The following is a 15,422-nucleotide window of genomic DNA, read 5'->3' on the forward strand; positions in this document are numbered from 1 at the left end:
GTGTGGCTCTCCTGTTTGATCCCTCTGGTCTTTGATTATCAAACAAAAAGACCAATACCTGCTAACATAACTGTGCATGGACATAAGATAATAAAGGAAAGTCCTGGAGCAAAACTGTTAACCAACTGCCATGATTTTTATAAGAGTGATGCATGGTAATGTGGATATTTCCTGTTATCCAACAACAACGACAAAAACAAGTGAGGAAAATCTATTTTGACCAAAGATAACCTCAACCAGGTATTTGGTGCCAAAAAAAAATGTACCACCGCTCTAGATCAGTAATACTTCAGAGAATTCCAACGGCTATTATGTATGCAGCTTTAGTCACCACACTTACCCCTACTCATTTATTCTACGTGATTTCCATTTTAAAAATAATTATCCTGGAAAGATTCCAAGATCAGTGTGTGAGATTAGTACAAGGCCAAGTCAATTCCGAGTGGATTCCATCCATGTCCATAACCAGCACCAGTTTTTTATTTATTTATTTATTTATTTATTTATTTATTTATTTATTTAATTAATTAATTAATTCATTCATTCATTTAGTTATTTATTTATTGAAATTCACTCATTGGTTTTTAATAGAAACCGTGTGGTTTCTCAATGCACTTTCAATTTTACCCACTTATAAAGAATTTCCCAAGTTAATTTTACTCAACAAAACTTCCCGAGTGTCTACCATTTCCTTTAGGAGCTCAGTAAACATAAACATTACATTTCAATATAAAATCTTTAGAAACGTCTTAAGAATGTGTACACAGTTGAACTTTGAATCTTTTGGTTAGTAATCACCGAGCCCATGACATTCAAAGCCATACAAATCCTTACATTATTAACAGTGATACGCTTGAATTTCTTAGAAATTCTTCGAAAATATCCTTGGTCAAAGCGTTGGAATCCAGTTAACTCGGAAAGGTGTGGGACTCAGAATACCCACTATTGCCATTGGTATTGAGAATACCAACTATTGCAACAACTTTCCACACATATTCGATCTTTCGTCCAGAAAGAGTGGCAGTCAAAAAAGGAGACAAAGAAAGAAAATGAGGCGGGAGGAGCCAGAGGTGGGTGAACAGCAAGGGAATTCTAGCTTTATTACACAAGCATGGAACCAAATTCCTTTGGAGGTGGTGGGGGTGGAATGGCTTCTTCTGACGACTTCAGACCAATGAGAGAACAAGAGAGAACATGGATCTTCCCCTACAGTCCTGGAGACATCTGAATCTGGGGTTAGGAAGAAAGGGAACCTCCCTTGCGGTCCAGGGGTCTCCTCCCTCCTCAGACCTGGTGCTGGGAGGCAGCAGAGGGCACAGCTGCCCGGGAGTCCCAGAAGGCGGCGCCGCATCCCGGGGGCGCGGGCCGGGACCGTCTGGTGCTTCTTCTCCTGTAAAGTGCACTAGGGGACGCGGTCCCGGCTATCCGTGGTTCATCCCTCCAGGCACAACCCGTCCCGGGGCTGAGAGGTCGCGCGGCGGTGGCCCGCATCTCACGCCCAGGCACTGGGAAGCGGCGGAGTCTCACCACGGGTTCCAGGTTCACTCCCAGGACTTGGCGCGCCTGGCGCCGCGCTTCTGGCAGGCTGCTCTCGACCCACACATCGCCCGCTACGCGAATGGTGGGGAAGGTGGTCAACGTCGGGGTGGCCGCCCTTCCACTCTCCTCCAGGGTGCGGACCCCGGAGTAGGGACCGGAGGCCGCGGGCTTGCGGGGGCTGCTATCCTCGCGGGACGGCGAAGGCGGGGGCGTCACCTTCCTGTGGCCGACCGCCACCGTCCAGGGTCCGTGGCGCCTCCGCCTGGCAGCTGGCGGGCGCGTCTGGAGGTGGGCCTCGGGGGGCTGGTGCCGGGGGTCCGGGACCAGGGTCAGGAGGGAGGTAGCCATAGAGGTCCTTGCTGCGCAGGATGTGGGGGGAGAACTGGTGCTTGAGGCTGCAGTGGTAGCTCCAGAGCTCCGCGTCGGAGCTCCTGAACTCCGTGCTGCGGGGCAGGAATAGCTTGAAAGCGTCGATCAGCGTCTTGGTGCTGTTGGCCGGCGACAGTTGGACGGTTGCCACCGAATGTACACCACCCTCTCCTCAGGCGGCTCCAGCGCGGCCCCCCCTGCAGCGCTAGAGGCTCCTCCCCCAGCGGCCAGGGCCAGGGCCGCCAGGGGCCAGCGCCTCCGCCTCTTCATGCTGCTCAGGATGTGAGGCCGCTAGGGGCCGCCGCACTTGCCAGGTTTCGCAGCGGCCTCAGTACCCTAATGAATTTCCTACCATGAAGCCAAATCAGGCGGCAGGCTGTGAGAGTTACACCGCAGTTGCTAGGAGACCAGGCGCTTTGTGAGGTCACAATGTCTGCATATCTTATCAAGGTGGGCTGCCCAAAGCTGCCTTAGGTTTGGCTGTGTTTCAGATTATGCCCTTGAGAAAGACCTGCACGCAATCTTACCTGAGAAGGCCCATAATTCTTCACGAGTTCAAGAGGGTTGTCCTAGAGGTGAATGCACGGGTGCTTCAGCCTCCATTAATTCCATCTAACATGAAATGACACTTAGCAGTGGAGAGTACACACAACTTGCAATCAAACATGACTCTATGAGGGTTTTAGCTAATTAAATGCCTTGTCATGCAACGCACTGAAAGCCAAATTGAAATAACTACTCTACCCTTTCAAATAACACCGATATACTGTTCCTTGCTTAGGGTTCCATACGTGTGTTGCTACAGCTCACAGTTCACGAAGCTGTTCTTCACAGCAGCAGCAAACAGTTGGCCTAGTTAGGATCCATGCTCACTTTCATGCAGCTTAGGGAAGACCAAGTCTTTGTGAGCTTAAGAGCAAAGCGTCAACGAATTCTGTGTGAGTGGCCAGTAGGGCATTCAGTGCCACTAAAAACTATTCACTACCTACCAATTCATGATATTTCAGGTAAGTCATAGACAAGGTAGTAAGAGACCATATGGGATTCCAAGGGTAGAAAACGTGTTACACCGTCCGTGTAAGTGCTTTTGAAAGCAACCAGCATAGTCCATCCATCATCACCACATAATTCATTCACAAAATACTACAAGGACCACCTACCACGATCAATTGAAATCCACTTCCGCATGAAAGGTTGACTCCAAACTATGTGAATCACTAAGAGTGATAAGTCACGGTAACAATTAGAAGAGAAACTTGCCAAGGTCAACGTGATACATGTGACAAGCCTCTGTCTTTATTCAACTCCTTTTCTTAAACACACAAACAAAACTTTCATCTACGCAGCTTAAACTACTACTACCTCACGCTCATAAAGTGCTGAAAATGGAAAGCTATCCTCATATTCAGTAAGAGCAACCCCTGGATTTCCTTTTTCATTAAATGTAATTTATTTTCAAATTGGTTTCCACGCAACACCCAGTGTTCATCCCAACAGGGGCCCTCCTCAGTGCCCGTCACCCACTTTCCCCTCTCCCCAACCCCACGTCAACCCTCAGTCTGTTATCAGTATTGAAGAGTCTCTTATGGTTTGCCTCCCTCCCTCTCTATAACTTTTTCCCCCCATCACCTCGCCCATGGTCTTCTGCTAAGTTTCTCAGGATCCAAACATGGATGAAAACATATGGTATCTGTCTTTCTCTGCCTGACTTATTTCACGTAGCATCATACCCCCCAGTTCCATCCACGTTGCCACAAATGGCCGGGTTTCATTCTTTCTCATGGCCAAGTAGTATTCCATTGTATATACATAAACCACAACTTCTTTATCCACTTGTCAGTTGATGGACAACTAGGCTCTTTCCATAGTTTGGCTGTTGTTGAAAGTAGTGCTATAAACATTGGAGTACATGTGCCCCTATGTCTCAGCACTCCTGTACCCCTTGGGTAAATTCCTAGCAGTGCTATTGCTGGGTCTTCGGGTAGGTCTATTTTTAACGATTTGAGGAACCTCCACACTGGTTTCCAGAGCGGCTGCACCAGGTTGCATTCCCACCAACAGTGCAAGAGGGTTCCTGTTCCTCCACATCCTCACCAGCATCTATAGTCTTCTAATTTGCTCACTGTAGCCACTCTGACTGGCATGAGGTGGTATCTCAGTGCGGTTTTGATTTGGATTTCCCCGACGAGGAGTGCTGTTGAGCATCTTTTCATGTGTCTCTTGACAATCTGGATGTCTTTTTTAGAACAGTGTCTGTTCAAGTCTTCTGCCCGTTTCTTCCCTGGATTCTTTGTTTCCCGGGTGTGGAGTTGGTGAGTTCTTTTGATAGGTTTTGGATACTAGCCAATTATCCAGTATGACTTTTGCACACATCTTTTCCCATTCCGTCAGTTGCCTTTTAGTTTTGTTGATTGTTTCCTTCCCTGTGGAGGAGATTTTTATTTCGATGAGGTCCTGATGGTTCATTTTTGCTTTTAGTTCCCTTGCCTTTGGAGATGTGTCAAGTAAGAACTTCCTGACGGTGAGGTCAAAGACGATTTTTCCTGCTTTCTCCTCAAGGGTTTGATGGTTTCCTGTCTCACATTCACGTCCTTCATCCATTGTGAGTTTATTTTTGTGAGTGGTGTAAGAAAGTGGTCGAGTTTCATTCTTCTGCGTGTTCCTGTCCACTTCTCTCAGCACCATTTGTTAAATGGATGCTGTCCTTTTTTCCATTGGATATTCTCTCCTGCTCTGTCAAAGATTAGTTGGCCATACGTATGTGGGTCCAATTCTGGGGTCTCTTTTCTATGCCATTAAGTCTATGCATTTCTTTCTGTGCCAATACCATGCTGTCTTCATGGTTACAGCTTTGCGGTAGTGGCTAAAGTCTGGCATTGTGGTGTCTCTCACTTTGGTTTTCTTCTTCAGTATTACTTTGGCTATTCAGGGTCTTTTGTGTTTCCATACACATTTTGTGATTGCTTGTTCCAGCTTGGAGAAGAATGCTGGTGCAATGTGATTGGGACTGCATATAATGTGAGGACTGCGTTGGGTCGTATTGACATGTCGCCAATATTTATTCTTCCAATCCACGAGCATGGAAAGTTTTTCGCTTTCTCTGTATCTTCTTCAATTTCCTTCACAAGCTTTCTATGGTTTTCAGCATACAGATCTTTTACAAATTTGGTTAGGTTTATTCATATGTATTTTATGACTCTTGGTGCATTGTCAGTGTGTTTCTTTTCTTTATTTCTCTTTCTGTTGCTTCATAATTGGAGTATAAAACACAAACAATTTTTATACATTGATTTTGTACCTGCAACATTGCTAAATTCATGCATCAGCGCTAGAGTACTTTTGATGGAATCTGTAGGAGTTTCCATGTATAGTGTCATACCATCTGCAAAAAGTGGAAGTTTGATTTCATCTTTGCAAGTGATGATACCTTTAATTTCATTTACTGTCTGATTACTGATGCTAAGACTTCCCACACTATGTTCAACAACCGGGGTGAGAGTGGACATGTCTGTCTTGTTCCTGATCTCACGGGGAATGCTCTCAGTTTTTCCCCATTGAGGACGATATTTACTGTGGGCTTCTCATAAATGGCTTTTATGATGTTTAAAGTAGATTCCTTCTATCCCAACTTTCTTGAGGGTTTGTATTAAGTATAGAAGCTGTATTTTCTCATATACTTTTTTCTGCACCTATTGACAGTGGACTATGGTTCTTATCTTTTCTTTCATTACTGTGATGTAGCACAATGATTGATTTGTGAATATGGCACTAGCCCTGCAGGCCAGGAATGAATCCAACTTGATTGTGTTGCATAATACTTTCTATATGCTTTTGAATGTGATTTGCTAGTATCTTGTTGAGAATTTTTGCACCCCTATTCATCAGGGATATTGGCCCGTAATTCTCCTTTTTTTCTGTGTCTCTGTCTGGTTTGGGAATCAAAGTAGTGCTGGCTTCATAAAATGAGTCTGGAAGTATCCTTTCATTTCCATTTTTTGGAACAGCTTGGGAAGGATAGCTATTATCTCTGCTTTAAATGTCTGCTAGAATTCGCCAGGGAAGCCACCTGGTCCAGGACTCTTATATATTGGGAGATTTTTGATAACTGATTCAATTTCCTCACTAGTTATGGGTGCGTTCACATTTTCTATTTCTTGCCGTTTGAGTTTTGGAAGTGTGTGGGTATGGAGGCGTTTGTCCATTTCTTCCAGGTTGTCCAGTTTGTTGGCATAGAAGATTTTATAGTGTTTCCTGATGATTGCTTGAATTTCTGAGGGATTCGTTGTAATAAATCCATTTTCATTTGCGATTTAACCTATTTGGGTCCCCTCTCCTTTCTTTTTGAGAAGCCAGGCTAGATGTTTATCACTTGTGTGTATTTTCTCAAAAACACGACTCTTGGTTGCATTGATGTGCTCTCCTGTTTTCTTTTAGACTCCATATTGTTTATTTCTGCTCTGATCTTTATTATTCCTCTTCTTCTGCTCGGTTTGGGGTGTCTTTGCTGTTCTGCTTGTGGTTCCATTAGGTGTGCTGTTAGATTTTGTATTGGGGACTTTTCTTGTTTTTGATATAGGCCTGGATAGCAATGTTTCTTGTTGTTTTTGTTGGTGTTTTATTTTGTTTAGTTTTGTTTGTTGTTCCCTGTCAGGACTGCCCTTGCTGCATCCCGAAGAGTTTGCATTGTTGTATTTCATTTTCATTTGTTTCCTTATATCTTTTAATTTCTTCTCAAATTGCCTGGTTGACCCATTTTTTCGTTAGTGGGATGTTTTTTAATCTCCATGCTTTTGGAGATTTGCCATATTTATTTCTGTGATTTATTAATGTCCCTGCAATTACCACATTCTTTTCAACAAGGTTCTGTATGTTTTTAATTAATTGTTTTATATATTTGTGTGTCTCCGAATTTGGTGTGTAGACATTTAAATGTTCAGCTCTTCCTGATGGAGAGACCCTGAAATTAATATAGAGAGCCCTTCATCATCTCTTGTTACAGCCTTTAATTTAAACTCTACTTTGTATGATATAAGTTGGCGACTCCAGGTTTCTTTTGACCTCCAGTAGCATGATAGATAGTTCTCCATCCCCTCCCTTTCAATCTGAAGGTGTCCTCATGTCTAAAATCAGTCTCTTGTAGACAGCAAAGAGATGGGTCTTGTTTTGTCTTTTTGTTTTTGTTTTTTCTATCCATTCTGATATGCTATGTTTTTTGGTGAGGGCATTTAGTCCATCGAAATTCAGTGTTATTATGGAAAGATACGCGTTTAGAGTCAGTGTGGTGTCTGTAGGTTTCATGCTTACAGTGGTGCACCAGTTTCCTTTCCCACCAACAGTGAGAGAGGGTTACTCTTTCTCCACATCCTCACCAGCATCTGTGGTTTCCTGAGTTGCTCATTTTGGCCACACTGACTAGTGTGAGGTGTATCTCAGTGTGGCTTTGATTTGTATTTTCCTGATGATAAGTGATGTTGAGCATCTTTCCATATATCTGTGGGCCATCTGGATGTCTCCTTTGGAAAAGTGTCTATTCATGTCTTCTGCCCATTTTTTCACTTTGTTACATTTTCCATGTGTGACTTGGGTAAGTTCTTGATACATTTTGTATACTAACCCTTTACCAATATGTCATTCGCAAATATCTTCACTCCTTCCATCAGTTGCCTTTTAATTTGGCTGATTGTTTCCTTTGCAGTGCAGAAGATTTTTATGTAGACCAGGTCCTGAAAATTCATTTTTGCTTTTCATTCCCTTGGCTTTTGAGACATGTCAAGGAAGAAATTGTTGCAGTTGAGGTCAAAGGGTTTTTTTTCCTCTTTTCTTTTCTAGTGTTTTGAAGGTTTCCTGTCTCACATTTAAGTCTTTCATCCATTTTGCATTTATTTTTGTGCACGTTGTAAGAAAGTCATCTAGTTGATTCTTCATCATGTTGCTGTTCAGTTCTCCCAGCACCATTTGTAAAGAGACTGTCTTCTATCCATTGGATTCTCTTTCCAGCTTTGTCAAAGATTAGTTCACCATACATTTGTGGGGCCCCTTCTGGGTTCTCTATTCTGTTTCATTGGTTAATGTGCCTGCTTTTGTGCCAATGTCATACTATCTTGATGATTACAGCTTCGTAGGAGAGGCTAGAGTCTGGGCTGCCTACCACTTTGGCTTTCTTTTTTCAACATAAGTTTGAGTACTCAGGTTCTTTGGTTGTTCCGTGAAAACTTTCAGATTGCTTGCTCTAGTCTGGAGAAGAATGTTGGTACAATTTTGATTGGTATTGCATTAAATGTGTAGATTGCTTTGGGTAGTATTGACATTTTAACAGTATTCACTCTTCCAGTCTATAGGCATGGATTGCTTTTTTTTTCCTGATTTTGTTGTGTCTTCATCATTTTCCTTCATACATTATCTATACTTTTCACTGTACAGATCTTTTACATCTTTGGTTAGGTTTCTTGCTAGGTATTTTAGGGTTCTTGGTGAAATTGTAACTGGCATTAATTTCTTGACTTCTCTTTCTGTTGCTTCCTTATTGGTGTATAGAAATGCAACCAGTTTCTTTACACTGATTTTGTATCCTCTGAGTTTGGTCAATTCATGTATCAGATCTAGCAGCGTTTTCATGCAGTCTTTTGGGTTTTCCGCGTTCAGTCTCATGTCATCTTTGAAAGGCCAAAGTTTGAGTTTCAGTCATATATGTCCAGTTAAGTGTAGATAAAAAGAATTTACTCTTTGGGCTCTATGTTTACTTCATAATTGCACAATAAGTGAGAAATAAGCAAGAACTGTGCATGTAATCCCACATTAGAATTGGTAACTGGAATCTAACTCTTTAAAATATATTGGATTCCTCATGTTATGGATAGGAGTATGAAACATCTAACTTCACCCAGTGCACACATGTGTATTTGTAAACACATATGCTATCAGTAAAATTGTAATACTAGTGAGGTGTACCAAATTTTACACGTTCATGGTACAGATAATATTGTTTTACCGTCTTTATGGTAGCATCCTAAATAAGACATTTGGAATCAAGGAGAGAATCCAGAACCTACAGGGTACATTCGCCATGCTCTATTCTGGCTTTCAAATAAATGAACAAATGGAATTTAAAAAAAATAGATTGCACTGGTAATCATGTTTATCGCAATTGTGCAATAACTTTTTATGGACTCTAGCCATAATAAGAGTGCACGTGAATAGGGTTTGGAAATAACACCTATTTATAACTTTGTTTGACATGACAAACTCCCTAGCAACATATACTTTCAAAATTTTTTTTAATTTTTAGTATTCATTTTTTCAGATATTCTATAAGGCCCAATAGCGTATTACTCCACATGTAGAAGAGCAAAGGTAGAAATGGTGAACTTTGCATGTGTTACAATGGCTATCACATAATATTATTCGATATCCTAGAATTTTTAAAAACTATACAGCTGCACGGCTCATGCTAGGTATTTAAACCTTGACATATTTTAGCTTTCTGCTTTTCATTATTTAATAGTTTTTTAGAATTAGCTATTGCTAAGATCGCATAACTATTAACTTCGGTGATAGACATCCAAGTTTCTGGCTTATCTGTTTTTGTATCAGTGATTAAATCAATCCCTATGTCATTGCCTTTTTAATTAACCATGGCTATGTTTTAGTTCTTTTATCACTGCTATACTAAATTCTCTGTTGTCTTCTATGCCTTTTTTCAAGCCCAGTGATTAATCTTATACAATTATTCTAAATTCTTGCTGTTATACTGCTTTTATCTATTTGGATCAATTCTTTAATGGTCACTTCTCCTGGAATTCCTTCTGAGGGGAATTCTTCCGTTTCATCATTGTGGATAGTTTTCTATTCCTTATGTGTTTTAACGTTTTTGTTGTTGTTGTTGTTGTTGTTGTTGTTGTTGTTGTTGTTGTGTTTTGTTTTGTTTTGTTTTATGTGCTCTGCACCTGAGAGCACTGCTACATTAAAGTGGGCTCATCCCCTCTCCATGGCCTGGCCCTTCTGGAGGTGTGTTTTGGAAAGTGTCACTTGCTTTGTGTTGCTATGACTTTCCTTGTTTGATTTCTCATCTCAGAGTGATTTTTGAAAATCCCACGAGGTGTGCTTTGATTTGCTCCTTGAAGTACCGAATGAAGTAATTGGAGGTTTGCACTATCTTGACAGGGGTTAAAACACCTTAAGTTGCCATGGATGGATGTTCTCGCCCTTCCCAACAATGGGGGTTTCTCCTGGTAGTGAGATCCTGGAGATGTGATGGCGCCAAACCCCGGGCTCCATACAGACGGCTCCTCCGAAGGCGCTGGGCAGCTGCACTTATGAAAGCCGCTCATTTTCTGATTTCCCAGAGGTTACCTTGGACAAAATTGTGGATTTTTTAAATTACCTGGCCCCATCAATTTCTTCTACCAGCCAGATCTTAGATTGTAGGCAAATGCAGAGTTTGCTTTTCCAATTTGTAAAGGGGAAGTATACCGCCTATGTTCAGTATAGTGGTGATTATTGGTAATGCTGTAAAACGTGTGGAAAAAATCCTGGCACATTACACTCAATAAACACTGTATTTTGTTTTGATTTCCTCATAGTTGTCACGACATCCATGCAAACTGTATCTCCAGGGTGGGGTCTTTTGTAGGGCAAAATGTAAGCTACACCGTAGAAGCTATCAACGATGCAAACTGTTTTTCCTATTCTCGAGGAGGTGACCCTTCCCTTTTTTGTATATGAATACTAAATTTGGTGGTAGAGATTATTGAAGACTTGAATGTATATTGCAGTCCAGCACACCGGGAGATACTTAAAAGTCCCCAATTTCAGGCACTGTGGATATACATATTGAGCACCTTAGGTGTCAGGTGCTATTAGGTTCAAGTACACAGTGATAATCAAACATGCACGCTCCATATATTCAGGATGTTTCAAACCTCAGCTACAAAAGGTACATGTGTAATTACAACTTGTGGCAAATGCTGTTAAATAAAAGACTAAACGTTATGAGAAGGAATGACACAGGAGACAAAATCTCGATTAGAGGATTGGCCAACAAAGGTTTCTTGGGGAGAAAAGTCCTTTATTCAAACTTGGACCCATAGCAAGAACTGTAAGGAAACTAGCGAACACAAAATGCATCCTAAGCGGAACCTTCGTGGGTCTAATTTGAGAAACCAGGAGAAGAGACGGTCCCAATCACCTAATGAAAGGAGAATGAGGAAAGATGGCATTAGAAGGGTGACGTGGCAGGACTGCCAACGTCTGGTGGTCACGTTACAGATTCTATGTGTCATTTTGAGTACAGTGGAGATTAGAGGGTTGTTTTAAGCAGAGGAATGAACTGCTCAGATTCAGGATTTTTGGATTGCATTCCTGATGCAGTGAAAAGAATGAACTGGGATTTTGGTGGGAAGGGAAAGGCAGCAGGAGGCTAAGAACGAAAACGTAGAGTAGGCAGAAGGTGGTGAGAAACTAGCTGGCTTGGCATACGTTGGAGGTGGAGTTGAGAACCTCTGCTGCTGAATGGATCACAGGAAAGACGTTGAGGAGGGGACGACTGACAAGGAGTCTCTTTCCCACTTGAGCAACTGAAGACAATGTTCCATTTACAGAGAAACACAAGAGGGGTCTTAAGTTGTTCATGGATTTCAATTGTTTATTGATTGGGTATTAATTCACACACTTACAGAAGTTTGCTTAGAATTATAACTTTCCGTTGTTTTGTTTCTACCAAATTGCTTTGTTATTACCATCTAGAGGTTCTAACTGATGGTCTCCAATTCTTCACTGTCAACAAGACCTCCTGACATAAGATGATGGAATTGATGGGTTATGTAGGTACCTCATCTTCTACCCAGTCTTTGTCGTCGTCAAAAATACTTAAAGGCCACTGTTGTAGAAGAACCTCAAACTCCAACATGGTTGTTCTCACTGTTCTTGGAATGCCTGCCCCTCCTTTTTTCCCCCACACATTTGTTTTTGTTTCCTTTGTCCTTCTCCTTTCTGCCTGCCAGCTAGAAATTTGGTCATCCTTTAAGATTCTTTGTGCTATGCCTCTGAGATGCCGTTACTGATCAACTCAGCTCAGTGGACTTCTCCTGATACATGAAACTTGACCTTGAAGTCTTACTGTGCTTTATATGGTGTTTGGGTTTTTCCTACCCTCAAATATTATAAGTTTCTTGAAGGCAAGGATGAGGTCTTCCATGCTTCTAGAAACTTTTATAAGCACTCAAACATGGTCAAAGTTTAGAAATCTTTCTTGGTGAAGTGGTGGAGATAACGTCAAATCAGGTGGGAGGGGAGCCTGCTGAAGGAATTTTCGGATTCAAGTGCAACCTGAAACAGCGTTTACATCACAATCCAGAGGCAATTACCTAACTTCACAAAAATAATAAGTTACTGCACATATCTTCACGTTTCACAAAAGAGTTATAGCATGACCTCCGTTTTCTCCTACCTCTCAGTGCATATTGGAGACTGAACTTGAAGAACGTGTTTTCAGAGTTTTGTGATACCTCAATGTTAACTGTTGCAGTACTTTCTAGAGTCAAATTGTTCGTTTTTGGCTTTCATTCTCTGACATATATTCATCAAGACAGATTCAGGGCATGAATCCAAAAAGCAGTTTCAGGAAACGAGAAAATTAAAGAGCACCAACTAAATTTTCAGTTGTAACAGTTACTACTAAGGAGATCTCATTTAATTCTGTCTTTATCTGGACCATGGAAAATTAACTCTTGCCTTTTCCAGTCTCAGTATTTATGGAGCTGGGATACCAAACTAAGATAAGTCTAGATATTTGATACCCTAATCTCCCACTCAAGTGTGCCATATCATGGAACACATATATTTGAAAAATGTCTAAAGACGTTTCCTTTGAGAATTTGGGGATAGTTGAACATATTATGGAAGCCATGCAGAGTCTCTAAAGGCCTATAGGTAGTCTTATTGTGTAGGAGCTTTATGAAAAAAGAAGAAAAGAAGAAAAAGATGAAGAAGAAGAAGAAGAAGAAGAAGAAGAAGAAGAAGAAGAAGAAGAAGAAGAAGAAGAAGAAGGAGGAGGAGGAGGAGGAGGAGGAGGAGGAGGAGGAGGAGGAGGAGGAGGAGGAGGGGGAAGAGGGGGTGAGGAGGAGGAGGGGGGAGGGGCAGGAGGAAGAGGAGGAGGAGGAAAGCGATCTCATTAAGGCCACAAAATAATTTTTACATTACATTTTATTGTCCAGAAAGAGGAACCCATTGAGAATTCCTTAAACTGGATTCATCTCCTCCTTTTGTCTGGTGATTTCAACATCTACCCTAGTGGTTCTTAACCCAAGCTCAAATTAGAATGATCTGTGGAACTGACATCAAGACACCAGGGTGATTCTGATGTACAGCCAGGGTTTAAGGCTAAGGCAGCTAACTAAATATTAACACGCTGTAGTAGATACGCTTCATGCTGTGCACAGTAAAAGGGAAATGTTCATAGCAGCCTTCCGTATAATAAGTACAGTATGGAAACATACATTCCAAACGTGAATCAACAGTGGAATGGATAAGCAAATTGTTAAATAATCATGTAAGGGAATACAATGTGGAAGTACCAATCCCTGAGTTACACCTATGCAAAACAACATCGATGAGCCTTATAATGTTGAACGGAAGAAGCCAGATCTAAAGAAATGCATATTATTCCATTATATTTTTATAAAATTCAAACATGGACTAATTTAATCTCTGTTGCTCAAAGTCAGGATATTGATAATGTTGGGGAAGTGAGATGGAGCAGGAATGGGGAGTGATCGCAGAGAAAGAATTCATGGTGCTGATAATGTTCTCCTTCTGGAGTTTCATGGAAGTTAGAGGCCTAAGGCTGTACAATATAAAATTCTGTATTTCCTTTATATTTTCAGTATGTCCTCAAACCTATATGCTGAACCATTTGCAGAAGTTCATCTGTATTGAAAACAATAGAATCCTTTGATATAAGCTCTTTGGCCAAAAAAATAGTAACAGAATTTGACAGTGGGATGGATCATTATGCGACATGATTTGCTACTAGTTCTTGTATTGTTTGTTTGTCTGTTTGTTTGTTTGCTTGCTTGCTTGTTCGCGTTTAATATGATATGGTCCTTGAGCAGACCCACTGAAGGTGATATTTTGGAAGTTAATATATTAATTAGAGTAAGTGGGTTGATGAATCTGTTCACTAAAGTCTTTCCTAAAGCCAATAGCATATGGTGTAAAGCCAATTATATGATTTTCAAACAAATGCAATATCTTATAAACTCACAGTTTTCATGGACTCCTGTGTGGCTCAATTGGTCAAGCATCTGACTTCAGGTCAGGTCATGATCTCACAGTCTGTCAGTTTGAGCCCGGAATCAGATTTAGATTTTGGATTCTCTCTCCCTCTCTCTCTCTCTCTCTCTCTCTCTCTCTCTCTCTCTCTCCCGGCTTTTACTCTTTCTCTCTCTCTTAAAAATAGATCAACATTAAATAAATTAAAACAATAAAAAATAAAAAATAATAATGTTTATTTTGAGACAGAGCACAAACAGAGAACGGGCAAAAAGAGGGGACAGATGATCCAAAGTGAGTTTTATGCTGATAGCACTGAGTCTGGTGTGGTGCTTGTATTCACAAATTGTGAGATCATGACCTGAGCAGAAGTTGGACACTCAGCTGACTCAGCTACCCAGGTATCCCTAGACTCCCATTGTAATCTAGACCTTAGCAACGTTAACACTGGACTATTTGAAACTATCCTTGATATGTTGAATGTACCTAATATGTTTATGAAATTGAAACACTTTATTTATTTAAATGATACTAGACTGAATCATTTATTTGAAACGTTATTTTATGATTATGGTAGTCTTAAAGTTTATTGCAGAAAAGTTAGAAAATTAAAAATAAAAAAGAAAGAAAAATGGTCATAAGTCAAACACCTGGAGATAAGCATATCTAAACACCTTTTTTATGTTTATGTATTTTTGACAGAGAGAGAGAATGAGAGAGAGATGAGCAAGAGTGAGGGATGGGAGGAGAGACAGAGATAGAATCATAAGCAGGCTCCACGCTGTCAGTGCAGAGTCTAATATGCAGCTTGGTCCCACACACTGTGGAATCATAATGGAGCTGGAATCTAGAGCCAGATGCTTAACCGACTGAGCCATTCAGGCGCCCCTGGAGGTAAGCATCTTTAACACTGTGGTATAATCGCCAGGGAAGAGGTATATGTACGTGCATTAACCAAAATTAGCTATGTAGCTGTGAATCCCATTTCTGGTCATCTAGTGATACGAGCATTTCGCTAGGTCATAAATGTTCTGCAGGGCTATGAATTTTAAAGGCCACATGGCATGCCATAACCTATTTAAACACTGCGATTGATCATTTAGGGTGTTCCATTTTCTTGCTTCAATTAGTTGCTACAAGGAGAATTAGCTTTTCATGGTCTAGACACAGTTTAGTAAATGTCAATTAAAAAATAAAAAGAACTGCAGCGGGTAATGTGAGGCGGAGGAACAGGTATGACCAGATTT

General features: G+C 41.1%; 1 pseudogene; it reads right to left on the minus strand.

The window, feature by feature from the left end:
* Positions 1–1,075: 1,075 nt before the first annotated feature.
* Positions 1,076–11,812, minus strand: LOC131503530 (coiled-coil domain-containing protein 71L-like; annotated as a pseudogene).
* Positions 11,813–15,422: the final 3,610 nt, after the last annotated feature.

This window comes from Neofelis nebulosa, chromosome Y, assembly GCF_028018385.1.
Source record: "Neofelis nebulosa isolate mNeoNeb1 chromosome Y, mNeoNeb1.pri, whole genome shotgun sequence".
Lineage (NCBI taxonomy): Eukaryota > Metazoa > Chordata > Mammalia > Carnivora > Felidae > Neofelis > Neofelis nebulosa.